Source organism: Palaemon carinicauda, chromosome 5 (genome assembly GCF_036898095.1).
Source record: "Palaemon carinicauda isolate YSFRI2023 chromosome 5, ASM3689809v2, whole genome shotgun sequence".
NCBI lineage: Eukaryota > Metazoa > Arthropoda > Malacostraca > Decapoda > Palaemonidae > Palaemon > Palaemon carinicauda.
The window spans coordinates 133,583,590-133,600,827 of NC_090729.1; the positions used below are offsets into that span (position 1 = coordinate 133,583,590).

Here is a 17,238-nt window from a genome sequence, read left to right on the forward strand (position 1 = left end):
CCCAATTCCTCAACATAGCATTCCTTGTCCCAATTCCCCTCCATCCATTCCTTGTCCCAATTCCTCAAAATAGCATTCCTCGTCCCAATTCCACATTTCATTTCTCATCCCAAATTCCTCCCATCCATTCATTTTCCCAATTCCTCAACATACCATTCCTCATCCCAATTCCCCTCCATCCATTCCTTGTCCCAATTCCATAACATTTCATTCCTCGTCCCAAATTCTACCCATCCATTCCTTTTCCCAATTCCTCGTCCCAATACCCCTCCATCCATTCCTTGTCCCACTTCCTCAACATACCATTCCTTGTCCCAATTCCACATTTCATTTCTCGTCCCAAATTCTTCCCGTCCATTCCTTGTCCCAATTCCTCAACATACCATTCCTCGTCCCAATTCCCCTCCATCCATTCCATGTCCCAATTCCTCAACATACCATTCCTCGTCTCAATTCCTTTACATCCATTCTTTGTCCCAATTCCTCAACATTTCATTCCTCGTCCCAAATTCTTCACATCCATTCCTTTTCCCAATTCCTCAACATTCCATTCCTCGTCCAATTCCTTTACCTCCATTCCTTGTCCCAATTCCTCAACATTCCATTCCTCGTCCCAATTTCTTCCTATCCATTCCTTTTCCCAATTCCACAACATTTCATTCCTCGTCCCAAATTCTTCACATCCATTCCTTTTCCCAATTCCTCAACATTCCATTCCTCGTCCAATTCCTTTACCTCCATTCCTTGTCCCAATTCCTCAACATTCCATTCCTCGTCCCAATTTCTTCCTATCCATTCCTTTTCCCAATTCCACAACATTTCATTCCTCGTCCCAAATTCTTCCCATCCATTCTTTTTCCCAATTCCTCAACATACCATTCCTCATCCCAATTCCCCTCCATCCATTCCTTGTCCCAATTTCTCAACATTTCATTCCTCGTCCCAATTCCTTTACATCCATTCCTTGTCCCAATTCTTCAACATACCATTCCTCATCCCAATTCCCCTCCATCCATTCCTTGTCCCAATTTCTCAATATTTCATTCCTCGTCTCAATTCCTTCACATCCATTCCTTGTCCCAATTCTTCAACATACCATTCCTCGTCCCAATTCTTTTACATCCATTCTTTGTCCCAATTCTTCAACATACCATTCCTCGTCCCAATTCTTTTACATCCATTCTTTGTCCCAATTCCCCTCCATCCATTCCTTGTCCCAATTCCTCAACATATCATTCCTCGTCTCAATTCCTTTACATCCATTCTTTGTCCCAATTGCTCAACATCCATTCCTTGTCCCAAATTCTTCACATCCATTCCTTTTCCCAATTCCTCAACATACCATTCCTCGTCCCAATTCTTTTACATCCATTCTTTGTTCCAATTCCCCTCCATCCATTCCTTGTCCCAATTCCTCAACATACCATTCCTCGTCTCAATTCCTTTACATCCATTCTTTGTCCCAATTGCTCAACATCCATTCCTTGTCCCAAATTCTTCACATCCATTCCTTTTCCCAATTCTTCAACATACCATTCCTCGTCCCAATTCCCCTACATCCATTCCTTGTCCCAATTTCTCAATATTTCATTCCTCGTCTCAATTCCTTTACATCCATTCCTTGTCCCAATTCTTCAATATACCATTCCTCGGCCCAATTCTTTTACATCCATTCCTTGTCCCAATTTCTCAATATTTCATTCCTCGTCCCAATTCTTTTACATCCATACCTTGTCCCAATTCTTCAACATACCATTCCTCGTCCCAATTCCCCTCCATCCATTCCTTTTCCCAATTCCTCAACATTTCATTCCTCATCCCAAATTCTTCACATCCATTCCTTTTCCCAATTCCTCAACATACCATTCCTCGTCCCAATTCCCCTCCATCCATTCCTTGTCCCAATTTCTCAATATTTCATTCCTCGTCCCATTTCCTTTACATCCATTCCTTGTCCCAATTCCTCAACATACCATTCCTCGTCTCAATTCTTTTACATCCATTCTTTGTCCCAACTGCTCAACATCAATTCCTTGTCCCAAATTCTTCCCATTCATTCCTTTTCCCAATTCCTCAACACACCATTCCTTGTCCCAATTTCTCAACATTTCATTCCTCGTCTTAATTCCTTCACATCCATTCCTTGTCAATTCCTCAACACACCATCCCTCGTCTCAATTCCTTTACATCCATTCCTCAATGGTCCTCTGATCTTGTCCCATTTCGTAATGTCTATGCCACTTCTCTTATGCTCTAATTCCTAGCTTCCATTCCTTTTACTATCTTTTGCTCCATTCATCAATGCACATTCTTTCTTCCATACCTTATCACAGCTCTTCAAGATAACATAATTTCTGTCATTTTTGTCTCAACTCGTCAATGTTCATTCCTTCTATCATAGTCATGGGTGTCCATTTCTTCTTCCATTATGTCCCAATTCCTCAACGTCCGTTCATCCTCTCTCAATTCACTCTCATTTCATCCCATTACCTAACATCCTTTCATTTTACCATATTTTGCATCAATTTCTCAGTGTCCGTTCCTTTTACAATCTTTTTCTACAATTATCATCTCTTCCCATTTCCTATACAGATCCCATAACCCATTTTCTTAACGTTTATTCTTTTTCTCATCTTTTATCGCATTTTCTCATCGTCCATTCATTCTCCCATCATTTCCTATTTCCTCAACCTTCATTTCTTATTCCATCTTCTGTCCAGCCACTTCCTCTATGTCAATTAAATGGGCTTTATGAATTTGGGACATTTTTTTCAAATCTATTGTCCCAGTCATCATGCAAAGATTACCCTTCTCTCCTTGTATTTCCTAGTTCCCAGCTGCTCTTTTGCGTATATTCTTTTTTCAATTCAGAGATGTTTTGTTGTAGAAAATTGCATTCTTTTAAGTTTGGTATTGTTGCTTACTTAAATTAACTTTATATTTGATGCTGATATCTTAAGTTTTAGTCAAATTCAGCCAACACTGTTTGGACGTTTAGCATGTAAAAATGGTTGTGATATTTACATATGTAGATTTGAAAAATCTTTTTTTCCGCAATGCAAGAAGCACCTACGAACATATTTTCTGGATTGGTTTCGAAAATAGATTTTAGGTTTATTGGTAATTCATACTATTTTCTCTTTAACAATCTCTGGAAAATCCAGTAAAATTCTTGCCTTCAAGGGTTAAGTTAAAGTAAATTGCACAATAGGTTATTTATATTTTCTAAATACAATAAACTTTTATTTGAAGCAATCTAATATAACTTTTGAGACTAAAATTTATCTTGGTGTTTGTTTTTTGACCGCAAGGATTTTCAGTTAATTTCCCAAGGTAGTTCTCCCGTAGGACCTTGAAAGTGTGGAATAAGTAAACTTAGAGGAAAGTTAAAATCAGATTTCTTTGTTTACATAAACTTTATTTATAATAAAACAAAATTACACACCACCACCCCCTTCTCTTCCTTCTGCTTCTTCCATATTCCTCTTGTAGTCTCTCTTTTTTTAGTTCCCTTTATTTTTCGCAATTTGTTGCTTGTCAAGCTATCATTCCCCTTTCATTGACCATTCCATCATCTTCGATGGCCATTACCCACCATTTTTAATTTTCTTTTTATATTGCAAAATTTCTTTTTAACTTTTATGTACTATTTTCTCTATACTTCCGTGCTCAGGTTCTCTCACTTTTTCTTCAACATTTTTCTCCAAAATTCTTATTATATTGCTTCCTTAAAATCACTAGTTCGTTTTATCGAAAACCATTTGCGTTTCAACTTTCATTCCCTCACAACAAATTCTATTCTTCATCTTTTTAATGTACTTTCCTCTATTTTATGTTTTTTCATGACATTCTAAAGTTTCCTCTATTCATGTTTTTCCTTTTACTGTACCTTGAATGCTGTTCAGTTCTTTGATTTTCTATCCTTCTTCAAGGATGCAGGTTGCTCATCTTTTTGGCCACTGTCTCCCCCCTCCAAGCAGCTATTACGAACATTATGCTTTCTTCCCTGAGAATGAACAAAGGGATTCTACTCCTCGGTCTAGGCTTTATGTTGAAGGAGGGCCATCTTCCTCTCCTTTGCTATTCTGCAGGTGTCGGATCCGTGTCCTTTCCTTAGTCTTTTGTTGGCTGATTACCTTTTTTCTTTGAGGAGGCATTAGCAGGAGTCTTCCAACAGCATGAATTTCAGAGAGTGCAATAGCCAAACAGAACAAGCCAAGAACTAGACAGGCAAATGCCAACTTTACCAATAATCTGATAGCCCCCCCCCTCCCCCCCCAAAAAAAAAAATAAAAACAGCAAAAAAAATTACAAACAGAAGGACGGCGTGTTACCTGCAAATGAACTGAATAGAAGAATTGGCTCTTCAAGTCCAACCCCTCCCCTTCTACGGTGAGGGTTAGCTCTTCTTGTCGTGAGAATTGGCTCTTCTAGTCCAACCCCTCCCCTTCTACGGTGAGGGTTAGCTCTTCTTGTCCTGACCCCCCCCCCCCCCCTGCTTTAGTGTTGGCTGTTATTGACATCTCCCTGACCCTGCTGTGAGAATTGGCTCTTCTTGTCCAAACCCCGGCCCCTTGTTGCGTTAGCCCTTCCTGCTATGAAGGTCGTGTATAGACTTCTCCTTGACCCCCTGGCTTTAGGGGGTTGGCTACTCTTATCCTATCCATAGCCCCACTACTTTGGGGTAAGCTCTTGATTTTCCCTTAACCCCCGGCTGTTAGGGGCTGGCTCATCCTGTACTCTCACCCTGCTGTGGTGGTTTGGCTCTTGCTGCCCCTTCTGTGGGCATTGGCTGCTCTTTTCCTCTCCCTGACCCATGCCTTAGTTTAGGGTTGGCTTCTTGTCCTCTCTCTGACCCTCCTTCTGTGGGAGTAGGTTGCTTTTGTCCTCTCCCTGAACCATCTGTGGTTATTGACTGTTCTGGTCCTCTGCCTGACCCCCTCTGTGTTGGTTGGCTGATCTTGTCCTTTTCCATGAACCCCCCTTCAATGAAAATTGGCACTTGTCCTCTCTTTTATGCCCTCTTGTGTGGGACTTGGCTGCCCCTGTCCATTTCCATGACACCCCCCCCCCTTCTGTTGAGGTTGGCTGTCCTTGACCTTTTCCATAAACTCCCCTCCCTTCTATGGGAATAGGCACTTATCCTCTCCCTGACCCCCCTTTTGCGTTGGTTGGCTGCCCTTGTCTTTTTCCGTTACCCCTCTCACCCCCCCCCCTTCTGTTGAAGTTGGCTGTTCTTGTCCTTTTCTGTGACCCCCCCACCCTTTTGTGGGTATTGGCACTTGTCCTCTCCCTGACCACCTTTTCTGTGGAGGTTGGCTGCTCTTGTCCTCACCCCAACCCCCCCCCCTTTTGTGGGGATCAGCTGCTCTTGTCCTCTCCTCTACCCCCTTTTGGAGGGGTCAGCTGCTCTTGTCCTCTCCCCTGCCCACTCGGGGGTCAGCTGCTCTTGTCCTTCTCTCCAACCCCTTTTCTGGGAGAGTCGGCTGCTCTTGTCCTCTCCTTGACACACCTTCTGTGGGGATTGGCTGCACTTGTCCTCACCCTAACCCCCCTTCTGTGGGGATAAGCTCCTCGTCCTCTCCCCTACCCCCCTTCTGTGGCAGTCGAGTTTCTCTTGTCCTCTCCTTTAACTCCCCCCTATGTGAGGGTTACTGCTGTTGTCCTCTTGATGAACCCCCTTCTGTGAAAGTTTGCTGCTCTTATCCTTTCTCCGACCTCTCGATCTCTGAGGGGTTGGCTGCTTTGGTCCTGTCCTTGACACCCCTTCTGTGGAGGTTGGCTGCTCTTGTCCTCTCCCTGACCCCCCTTCTGGAGGGGGTCGGCTGCTCTTCTCCTTTCCCTGACCCCCCTTCTGGAGGGGGTTGTCTGCTCTTGTCCTCTCCCTGATCCCCCTTCCTTGGGGGTCGTCTGCTCTTGTCCTCACCCCAACCCTCCCCATTTTGTGGGGATTAGGTGCTCTTGTCCTCTCCCTAACCCCCCTTGTGTGGAGACTGGCTGCTCTTACCCTCTCCCCTACCCCCCCCCCCCTGCAGGGGTCGGTTGCTCTTGTCCTCTCTCTTATCCTCCCCCTTTGTGGGGAATGGCTGTTCTTGTCCTCTCCATGATCCCTTTCAGTGGAGGTCGGGTGCTCTTTTCCTTGACCCCCCCCCCCCTTCTGTTGAGGTTGGCTTCTCTTGTATTCTTCTTGATCCCCCTTCTGTGAGTGTTGGGTGCTCTTGGCCTCTCGTCGACTGCTCTTGTCCTCTCCCCGACCCCTCTTGTTCTCTCCCCGACCCCTCTTCTGTGAGGGTCGGCTGCTCTTCTCCTCTCCCCGACCCCTCTTCTGTCCCTCGATTCCTCCTTCTGGGGTGGGGGCGGTTGCTCTTGTCCTCTCCCTTAAACCCCCTGTGGGAGAGATGCTCTCCATGACCCCATTCCGTGGGGGTTTGCTGCTTTTGTCCTTAACCTTCCCCCCCCCCCCTTCTTTGGGAGCCGGCTGTTCTTATCCTCTTCTCGATTTCCCCTTCTGCTCTTGTCCTCTCCCCTACCCCCTTCTGAGGGGGTCAGCTGCTCTTGTCCTCTCTCCAACCTCCTATTCTGTGGGGGTTGGCTACTTCTGTCCTCTCCCTTACCCCTTATGTGTGGGCAATGGCTGCCTCCTTTGGGGTTCAGGTGCATTTGTCCTTTGTCCTCTACCTGACCCCTTCTGTGGTGGTCGGCTGCTCTTGTCTACTCCCTCAAACCCAGCTTCTATGAGGGTTAGCTGCTCTTATTCTCTCCCTCAAAACCCCTCTTCTGTGGGGGTTGGCTGCTCTTATTCTCTCACTCCCACCCCCATTCTTTGTGGGTCAGCTGTTCTTGTATTCTTCTGCTCAACCCCCCCCCCCCCTTCTGTGGGGTAGGCTGCTCTTGTCCTCTCCTCACACCATAATTCTCTGGGGTGTTAGGCCTCTCCTCACACCATAATTCTCTGGGGTGTTAGGCCTCTCCTCACACCATAATTCTCTGGGGTGTTAGGCCTCTCCTCACACCATATCTCTGGGGGTGTTAGGCCTCCCCTCACACCATAATTCTCTGGGGTGTTAGGCCTCTCCTCACACCATAATTCTCTGGGGTGTTAGGCCTCTCCTCACACCATAATTCTCTGGGGGTAGGGCCTCTCACACCATAATTCTCTGGGGGGTTAGGCCTCTCACACCATAATTCTCTGGGGGGTTAGGCCTCTCACACCATAATTCTCTGGGGGGTTAGGCCTCTCACACCATAATTCTCTGGGGGGTTAGGCCTCTCCTCACACCATATCTCTGGGGGTGTTATGCCTCTCCTAACACCATATCTCTGGGGGTGTTATGCCTCTCCTAACACCATAATTCTCTGGGGTGTTAGGCCTCTCCTCACACCATAATTCTCTGGGGTGTTAGGCCTCTCCTCACACCATAATTCTCTGGGGGTGTTAGGCCTCTCCTCACACCATAATTCTCTGGGGGTGTTAGGCCTCTCCTCACAAAATAATTCTCTGGGGGGTTAGGTCTCTCCTCACACCATAATTCTCTGGGGGGTTAGGCCTCTCCTCACACCATAATTCTCTGGGGGGTTAGGCTGCTCTTGTCCTCTCCTCACAACCCCCCCCCCCCCCTTCTGTTGGGGTATCCTGAGCTTTTCCTCTCCCTCACGCTCCCTTTCGTTGGTGGTTGGCAGCTCTTGTCCTCTTCCTCACAACCCCATTCCCGTGGTGGTTGACTGCTTTTGTCCTCTCCCTCACACCCCCCCTTCTGTGGGGATCGGCTGCTCTTATTCCATCACTCCCACCCCCATTCTTTGTGGGTCGGCTGTTCTTGTCTTCTTCCTCTCACCCCCCCCCCCCCTTCTGTGGTGGTAGGCTGCTCGTCCTCTCCTCGCACCACATTTCTATGCGGCGTACGCTGCTTTCCCTCACACCCACTTCTTTGGAGGTTAGGATGGTCCTTTCCTCTCCTCAAACAATTCTGTGGTGGTTAGCTGCTCCTGTCCTCTCCCTCGCACTCCCCTTTGTGGGAGTTTGGCTGCTCCTGTCATGTCCCTCACACCCCCCTTTGTGGGAGTTTGGCTGCTTCTGTCCTCTCCCCCTCACCCCTTTGTGGGGGTTGGCTGCTCCTGGCTGCTCCCGTTATCTCCCTAACACCCCACCCCTTTGTGGGGGTGGAGTGCTACTGTCCTCTCCCTCACACCCCCCTTTGTGGGAGTTTGGCTGCTCCTGTCCTCTCCCTCACACCCCCCCTTTGTGGGAGTTTGGCTGCTCCTGTCATCTCCCTCACACCCCCCTTTGTGGGAGTTTGGCTGCTTCTGTCCTCTCCCCCTCACCCCTTTATGGGGGTTGGCTGCTCCCGTCATCTCCCTAACACCCTACCCCTTTGTGAGGGTGGACTGCTACTGTCCTCTCCCTCACACCCCCCTTTGTGGGGGTTGGCTGCTCCTGTCATCTCCCTCACACTCCCCTTTGTGGGAGTTTGGCTGCCCCTGTCCTCTCCCTCACACACCCCTTTGTGGGGGTTGACTGCTCCCGTCATCTCCCTAACACCCCCCTTTGTGAGGGTAGACTGCTACTGTCCTCTCCCTCGCACCCCCTTTGTGGGAGTTTGGCTATTCCTGTCATGTCCCTCACACCCCCTTTTGTGGGAGTTTGGCTGCTTCTGTCCTCTCTCCCTCACCCCTTTGTGGGGTTTCGCTGCTCCCGTCATCTCCCTAACACGCTACCCCTTTGTGGGGGTGGAGTACTACTGTCCTCTCCCTCACACCCCCCCTTTGTGGGGGTGGACTGCTCCTGCCCTCTTCATCACACCCCCCTTTGTGGGGGTGGACTGCTAATGTCTTCTCCCTCACACCCCTCTTTGTGAGAGTTGGCTGCTCCCATCATCTCCCGAACACCCCCCCCCATTTGTGGGGGTGGACTGCTCCTATCCTCTCCCTTACACCCCCCTTCTTTGGCGGTTACAATGCTCCTTTCCTCTCCTCACACAATTCTGTAGGGGGGTTAGGCTGGTCTTTTCCTCTCCTCACAACACAATTTTGTGGCAGTTGGCTGCTCCTGTCCTCTCACTCACACCCCCCCCCCTTTGTGGGGGTTGGCTGCTTCTCTCATCTCCTTCACACACCTCTTTGTGGGGCTTAGAAGCTCCTGTCCTCTCCCTCGCAACCCCCTTTGTGGAGGTTGTTGGCTGCTCATGTCATCTCCGACACACCCCCCTTCGTGGAGGTTGTTGGCTGCTCGCTGCTCATGTCCTCTTCCTCACACCCCCCTTTGTGGGTGTGGGCTGCTCCTGTCCTCTCCTTCACACACCACTTTGTGGGGGTTGGCTGTTCCTGTCATCTCTCTCACACCCGTTCTATGAGGGGGTTGGCTACTCCTGTCATCTCCCTCACACCCCCCCTTTTGTGGGGGTGGGCTGCTCCTGTATATCTCGCACACCCCTCTTTGTGGGGTGGGCTGCTCCTGTCATCTCTCACACACCCTTCTATGGGGGGTTGGCTGCTCCTGTCATCCATCACACACCCCCCTTTGTGGGGTGGGCTGCTCCTGTCATCTTTCTCACACTCCATTCTATGGGGGGTTGACAGGAGCATCTCCCTCACCCCCCCCCCCCATTTGTGGGGTGGGCTGCTCCCTAGGAGGATTAATACTACTGGAGATGCCCTGACTCAGAATTCTTTCCTGAACCCGTGAGGCCAGGGTTTGGCCAGATTCACCCCTTCAAACTGTCAAATCTCAATCCCAAGTTAATCCTCCGACAGTGTACTGGTACTTAGTCTGTTTTACTCAGACCTTTATTTTTAGCTGATAACTATTTACTTGTGCTATTTTATTACCGATGGTCCCTTCCTGTAATACTTTATTAAAAAAAAAATTATGTTAAACTTGTTGCTCAACTTATTGGTGAATCAGTTACAAACTCCTTGGAATAATGAACTACAGTAAAGTCGTTGACCTTTATAGCCGTCTTTGGATGACATTGAACACAGCTTGTGATAATCTCACAACTGTTGTTACTGACTTTGCCTAAAGGCCGGCAACTGATTTTTTTCGTACAACCAAGAGCAGCACAGGAAGGAGCCATCGCTAATGAAAGCACAATAAGGTTTACCGTCTCTAAACAAAGGTCTGAATAGAACTGACTACAAATTCCAATACAGTGACAGAGATTAACTTGAAGGATCAAGAACTGACAGTTAGAAGGGTAAAAACCTGGCTTCCCTTAATCCGGGTCAGGGCATCTCCAGTTATTTTTCCTCCAAGGCTGCTCCAGTCATATCTCTCACACCCCCTTCTATGGGGGTTTGGCTGCTCCTGTCATCTCCCTCACACCCCCCTTTGTGGTGTGGGCTGCTCCTGTCATCTCTCTCACACTCCATTCTATGGGGGGTTGGCTGCTCCTGTCATCTCCCTCACATTTCCCCCCCCCCCCCCTTTGTGGGGTGGGCTGCTCCTGTCATATCTCTCACACTCCCTTCTATGGGGGGTTGGCTGCTCCTGTCATCTCCCTCACACCCCCTTTGTGGGGGTTGGCTGCCCCTGTCATCTCTCACACTCCCTTCTCTGGAGGGGTTGGCTGCTCCTGTCATCTCCCTCACATTTCCCCCCCCCCCCTTTGTGGGGTGGGCTGCTCCTGTCATATCTCTCACACTCCCTTCTATGGGGGGTTGGCTGCTCCTGTCATCTCCCTCACACCCCCTTTGTGGGGGTTGGCTGCCCCTGTCATCTCTCACACTCCCTTCTCTGGAGGGGTTGGCTGCTCCTGTCCGGCTCCTGTCATCTCCCTCTAATCCCCCTTGGGGGGGGTTGGCTGCCCCTGTCATATCTCTCACACCCCCTTCTATGGGGGTTTGGCTGCTCCTGTCATCTCCCTCACACCCCTTCTGTTGGGGGTTTGGCTGCTCCTGTCATCTCCCTCACACCCCCCTTTGTGGGGGTGGGCTGCTCCTGTCATATCTCTCACACACCCTTCTATGGGGGTTTAGCTGTTCCTGTCATCTCCCTCACACCCTCCTGTGTGGGGGTGGGCTGCTCCTGTCATCTCCCTCACACATCCTTCTATGGGGGTTTGTTTGGCTGATCCTGTCATCTCCCTCACCCCCCCCCCCTTTGTGGGGGTTTGGCTGCTTCTAACATCTCTCTCACACCACCTTCTATGGGGGGGGTTAGCTGTTCCTGTCATCTCCCTCAGACCCCCTTCTATGGGGGGGTTGGCTGCTCCTGTCATATGCCTCCCCCCCCCCCTTTGTGGGAGTGTGCTGCTCTTGTCCTCTCCCTCACACATCCTTCTAAGGGGGGGGGTTAGCTGCTCCTGTCATCTCCCTCACACCCCCTTCTATGGGGATTTGGCTGCTCCTGTCATCTCCTTTAAAGGGGGTTTGGCTGCTCCTGTCATCTCTCTCACACCCCCTTCGATTGGGGGTGGGCTGCTCCTGTCATCTCTCACACCCCTTTTTAAGGGGGGGTGGGCTGCTCCTGTCATCTCTCTCACCCCGTTTTATGGGGGTGTGCTGATCCTGTCATCTCTCACACCCCCTTCTATGGGGGGTTGGCTGCTCCTGTCATCTCTCTCATACCCCCTCTGATTGGGGGTGGGCTGCTCCTGTCATCTCTCACACCCCTTTTTAAGGGGGGGGTGGGCTGCTCCTGTCATCTCTCTCACCCTGTTTTATGGGGGGTGGGCTGATCCTGTCATCTCCCACACCCCCTTCTATGGGGGGTTGGCTGCTCCTGTCATATCCCCTTCCCTTGTGGGGGTGTGCTTCTCTTGCCCCCTCCCTAACACATCCTTCTATGGGGGGTGGGGTTCTCCTGTCATATTCCTCACACCCCCTTCTATGTGGGGGGTTACCTGCTCCTGTTATCTCCCTCACACCACCTTTGTGGGGTTGTGCTGCTCTTGTCCTCTTCCTTACACATTCTTCTATGGGGGGGGGGTTTGGCTGGTCCTGTTATCTCTCTCACACCCCTTCTATGGGGGGTTGGCTGCTTCTGTCATCTCTCCCACACCCCGTTTTATGGGGGGGTGGGCTGCTCCTGTCATCTCTCTCGCACCCCGTTTTATGGGGGGTGGGCTGCTCCTGTCATCTCTCTCACACCCCTTCTATGGGGGGTTGGCTGCTCCTGTCATCTTTCTCACACATCCTTTTATGGTGGGTTGGCTGCTCCTGTCATCTCTCTCATACCCCCTTCTATTGGGGGTGGGCTTCTTCTGTCATCTCTCTCACACCCCCTTCCATGGGGGGGAGGTTAGCTGCTCCTGTCGTCTCTCTCACACCACCATCTATGGGGGGTTGGCTGCTCCTGTCATATCCCTCACACCCCCTTCTATTGGGGGGTTAGCTGCTCCTGTCATATCCCCCCCCCCCCCTTTGTGGGGGTGTGCTGCTCTTGTCCTGTCCCTCACACCCCCTTCTATGGGGGGGGTTGGCTGCTCCCGTCATCTCTCTCGCACCCCCTTCTATGTGGGGTGGGCTGCTCCTGTCATATCTCTCACACCCCCTTCTATTGGGGGTGGGCTGCTCCTGTCATCTCTCTCACACCCCCTTCTATGGGGGTTTGCAGCTCCTGTCATCTCCCTCTCACACATTTTTATGGGGGTGGGCTGCTCCTGTCATCTCCCTCACACACCCCTTTATGGGGGGTTGGCTGCTCCTGTCATCTCTTTCAAACCCTCTTCTATGGGGGGTGGGCTGTTCCTGTCATCTCTCTCACACCCCCTTCTATGGGGGGTTGGCTGCTCCTGTCATCTCTCACACCCCCTTTTATGGGAGGTTGGCTGCTCCTGTCATATGCCCCCCCCCCCCCCTTGTGGGGGTGTGCTGCTCTTGTCCTGTCCCTCACACATCCTTCTATAGGGGTGGGCTGCTCCCGTCATCTCTCTCACACCCCCTTCTATTGACAGGAACAGCCCACCCCCAACTCTCTCACACCCCCTCCTATGGGGGGTTTGCTGCTCCTGTCATCTCCCTCTCACACATTATGGGGGTGGGCTGCTCCTGTTATCTCCCTCACACACCCCTTTATGAGGGGTTTACTGCTCCTGTCATCTCTTTCAAACCCCCTTCTATGGGGGGTGGGCTGTTCCTGTCATCTCTCCCACACCCCCTTCTATGGGGGGTTGGCTGCTCCTGTCATCTCTCACACCCCCCTTTTATGGGGGATTGGCTGCTCCTACCATATCCCCCCCCCTTGTGGGGGGGTGCTGCTCTTTTCCTCTCCCTCACACATCCTTCTATTGGGGGGTTGGCATCTCTTATCTTCCGCACACCCCCTTCTATGTGGGGGGGGGGGTTACCTGCTTCTGTCATCTCCCTCACACCCCCACCCTTTGTCGGGGTGTGCTGCTCTTGTCCTCTCCCTTCCATGTGGGGGAGGTTAGCTGCTCCTGTCGTCTCTCTCACACCACCTTCTATGGGGGGTTGGCTGCTCCTGTCATATCCCTCACAACCCCTTCTATTGGGGGGTTAGCTGCTCCTGTCATATCCCCCCCCCCCTTTGTGGGGGTGTGCTGCTCTTGTCCTCTCCCTCACACATCCTTCTATAGGGGTGGGCTGCTCCAGTCATCTCTCTCACACACCCCCTTCGATTGGGGGTGGGCTGCTCCTGTCATCTCTCACAACCCTTTTTAAGGGGGGGTGGGCTGCTCCTGTCATCTCTCTCACCCCGTTTTATGGGGGTGTGCTGATCCTGTCATCTCTCACACCCCCTTCTATGGGGGGTTGGCTGCTCCTGTCATCTCTCTCATACCCCCTCTGATTGGGGGTGGGCTGCTCCTGTCATCTCTCACACCCCTTTTTAAGGGGGGGTGGGCTGCTCCTGTCATCTCTCTCACCCCGTTTTATGGGGGGTGGGCTGATCCTGTCATCTCCCACACCCCCTTCAATGGGGGGTTGGCTGCTCCTGTCATATCCCCCTCCCTTGTGGGGGTGTGCTTCTCTTGCCCCCTCCCTAACACATCCTTCTATGGGGGGTGGGGTTCTCCTGTCATATTCCTCACACCCCCTTCTATGTGGGGGATTACCTGCTCCTGTTATCTCCCTCACACCACCTTTGTGGGGTTGTGCTGCTCTTGTCCTCTTCCTTACACATTCTTCTATGGGGGGGGGGGGTTTGGCTGGTCCTGTTATCTCTCTCACACCCCTTCTATGGGGGGTTGGCTGCTCCTGTCATATCTCCCACACCCCGTTTTATGGGGGGGTGGGCTGCTCCTGTCATCTCTCTCGCACCCCGTTTTATGGGGGGTGGGCTGCTCCTGTCATCTCTCTCACACCCCTTCTATGGGGGGTTGGCTGCTCCTGTCATCTTTCTCACACATCCTTTTATGGTGGGTTGGCTGCTCCTGTCATCTCTCTCATACCCCCTTCTATTAGGGGTGGGCTTCTTCTGTCATCTCTCTCACACCCCCTTCCATGGGGGGGAGGTTAGCTGCTCCTGTCGTCTCTCTCACACCACCATCTATGGGGGGTTGGCTGCTCCTGTCATATCCCTCACACCCCCCTTCTATTGGGGGGTTAGCTTCTCCTGTCATATCCCCCCCTTTGTGGGGGTGTGCTGCTCTTGTCCTGTCCCTCACACCCCCTTCTATGGGGGGGGGGGTTGGCTGCTCCCGTCGTCTCTCTCGCACCCCCTTCTATGTGGGGTGGGCTGCTCCTGTCATATCTCTCACACCCCCTTCTATTGGGGGTGGGCTGCTCCTGTCATCTCTCTCACACCCCCTTCTATGGGGGTTTGCAGCTCCTGTCATCTCCCTCTCACACATTTTTATGGGGGTGGGCTGCTTCTGTCATCTCCCTCACACACCCCTTTATGGGGGGTTGGCTGCTCCTGTCATCTCTTTCAAACCCCCTTCTATGGGGGGTGGGCTGTTCCTGTCATCTCTCTCACACCCCCTTCTATGGGGGGTTGGCTGCTCCTGTCATCTCTCACACCCCCTTTTATGGGAGGTTGGCTGCTCCTGTCATATGCCCCCCCCCCTTGTGGGGGTGTGCTGCTCTTGTCCTGTCCCTCACACATCCTTCTATAGGGGTGGGCTGATCCCGTCATCTCTCTCACACCCCCTTCTATTGACAGGAACAGCCCACCCCCAACTCTCTCACACCCCCTCCTATGGGGGGTTTGCTGCTCCTGTCATCTCCCTCTCACACATTATGGGGGTGGGCTGCTCCTGTTATCTCCCTCACACACCCCTTTATGAGGGGTTTAACTGCTCCTGTCATCTCTTTCAAACCCCCTTCTATGGGGGGTTGGCTGCTCCTGTCATCTCTCACACCCCCCTTTTATGGGGGATTGGCTGCTCCTACCATATCCCCCCCCCCCTTGTGGGAGGGTGCTGCTCTTTTCCTCTCCCTCACACATCCTTCTATTGGGGGGTTGGCATCTCCTATCATCTTCCGCACACCCCCTTCTATGTGGGGGGGGGTTACCTGCTTCTGTCATCTCCCTCACACCCCCACCCTTTGTCGGGGTGTGCTGCTCTTGTCCTCTCCCTTCCATGTGGGGGAGGTTAGCTGCTCCTCTCGTCTCTCTCACACCACTTTCTATGGGGGGTTGGCTGCTCCTGTCATATCCCTCACAACCCCTTCTATTGGGGGGTTAGCTGCTCCTGTCATATCCCCCCCCCCCTTTGTGGGGGTGTGCTGCTCTTGTCCTCTCCCTCACACATCCTTCTATAGGGGTGGGCTGCTCCCGTCATCTCTCTCACACACCCCCTTCTATGTGGGTTTGGCTGCTCCTGTCATCTCTCTCATAACCCCCTTCTATTGGGGTGGGCTGCTCCTGTCATCTCTCTCACACCCCCTTCTATGGGGGTTTGCTGCTCCTGTCATCTCCCTCACACATTTTTATGGGGGTGGGCTGCTCCTGTCATCTCCCTCACACCCTCTTCTATGGGGGGTTTGGCTGCTCCTGCAATCTCCCTCACACACCCCTTTTGTGGGGATTGGCCTCAATAGTCCTCTCCCTCATATTCCCCCTTTTAACGGGGGGGGGTGGCTGTTCTTGTCCTCTCACTCCCACCTCACTCCAAGGGGGGGGTTTGCCTGCTCCTGTCCTCTCCCTCACACCCCCTTTTCTGGGGGTTGGTTGCTCTTGGCCTCTACCTCACACCCCCTTTTGTGTGGGGTTGGCTGCTCTTGGCCCCTCCCTCTCATTCCCTTCTATGGGGGGTTGGCTGCTCCTGTCCTCTCCCTCACACCCCCTTTTTGTGGGGGTTGGCCTCAATAGTCCTCTCCCTTAAATCCTCCTTTTGTGGGAGTTTGCTGCTCATCCTCTCCCTTGGTCTGCATACTGCTAATTGGCTCTGTCTCTTTTATAAGCCTCTTTCTGTTAGTTGGCTACTGCTGTCTCTCAAGCTCTTGAATGCTGCTGGTAGGCTCTTACCTTCTCCCAGAACTTCAATCAACAGCTTGGCCGTTATACAACAGCTTGACTTAGGCCATTTCTCTTATGTTCTATTCCAGTGAGGTGGCCAGCCATTCCTCTGTGCTCTTCCTAGCTCTCATACACATGATGGGCTCTTGTCCTTGACTCTCATTTCGGGGAGGGCATTGTCTTCCCATAACGCTCATGCTCCTGGTTGGCTCGTGGTGTCTGCTTGTTCTATATGCTGTAGGTTAGATCTAACCTCTCTGTAGCTCTTGGGCTGCTAGTTGACTTACAATGTTGTTGGCCTTTATGCAGTTGGTTGACTCCTACCTCCTTGAATGGCTTCTTTCTACAAGTTAAAGAGTCATTGGATTTGGATTTATAGCCCTGCAATGGTAACTGAAGCCATCAAGTGCTAAACTTCAACTCTAGAAAACAATGCAGTTACATAATTTAGTAAAATTTTAGAAAGGGTGGACAGCAAAATGCAACGAATTGGTATAAGAGGGTAAATTAAGGATATAAGGCAAGTGTAAGTAGGGGCCAGATAAAGGCTGCAAACCACTCGAATTACACTGACTGCTACAGCTCTCGGGGTTACCTACTGTACTACTGTTTAGATATCTAATTTCAGCATAGTTTGTTGGTTAGCTAGTTATCTCAACAGGGTTGTTTGATTAGGTTGTTTTCTTCTTGACTCTTCCGTTGGTGGCTGGTTTTGCTCTTCTTGTATGATAGGTTAGCCCTTTCCCTCCTATGCTTGCTAGTTCTTGTCCTTTTATTAGCTATAATGATCTACCGCTGGAAGCAGTTTGTAAAATTTGTTTGCTCACTCATTCTCTATCTGTATTTCCTCTTCACCAATGAAACTAATTAGCTCCACA

General features: G+C 51.0%; 1 protein-coding gene across 5 annotated transcripts in view; it reads left to right on the forward strand.

Moving 5' to 3' along the window:
• The window catches only part of LOC137641481 (Kv channel-interacting protein 4-like), an 852,695-nt gene that overhangs the window by 833,208 nt on the left and 2,249 nt on the right, over positions 1-17,238 (forward strand). The window lies entirely within an intron of this gene.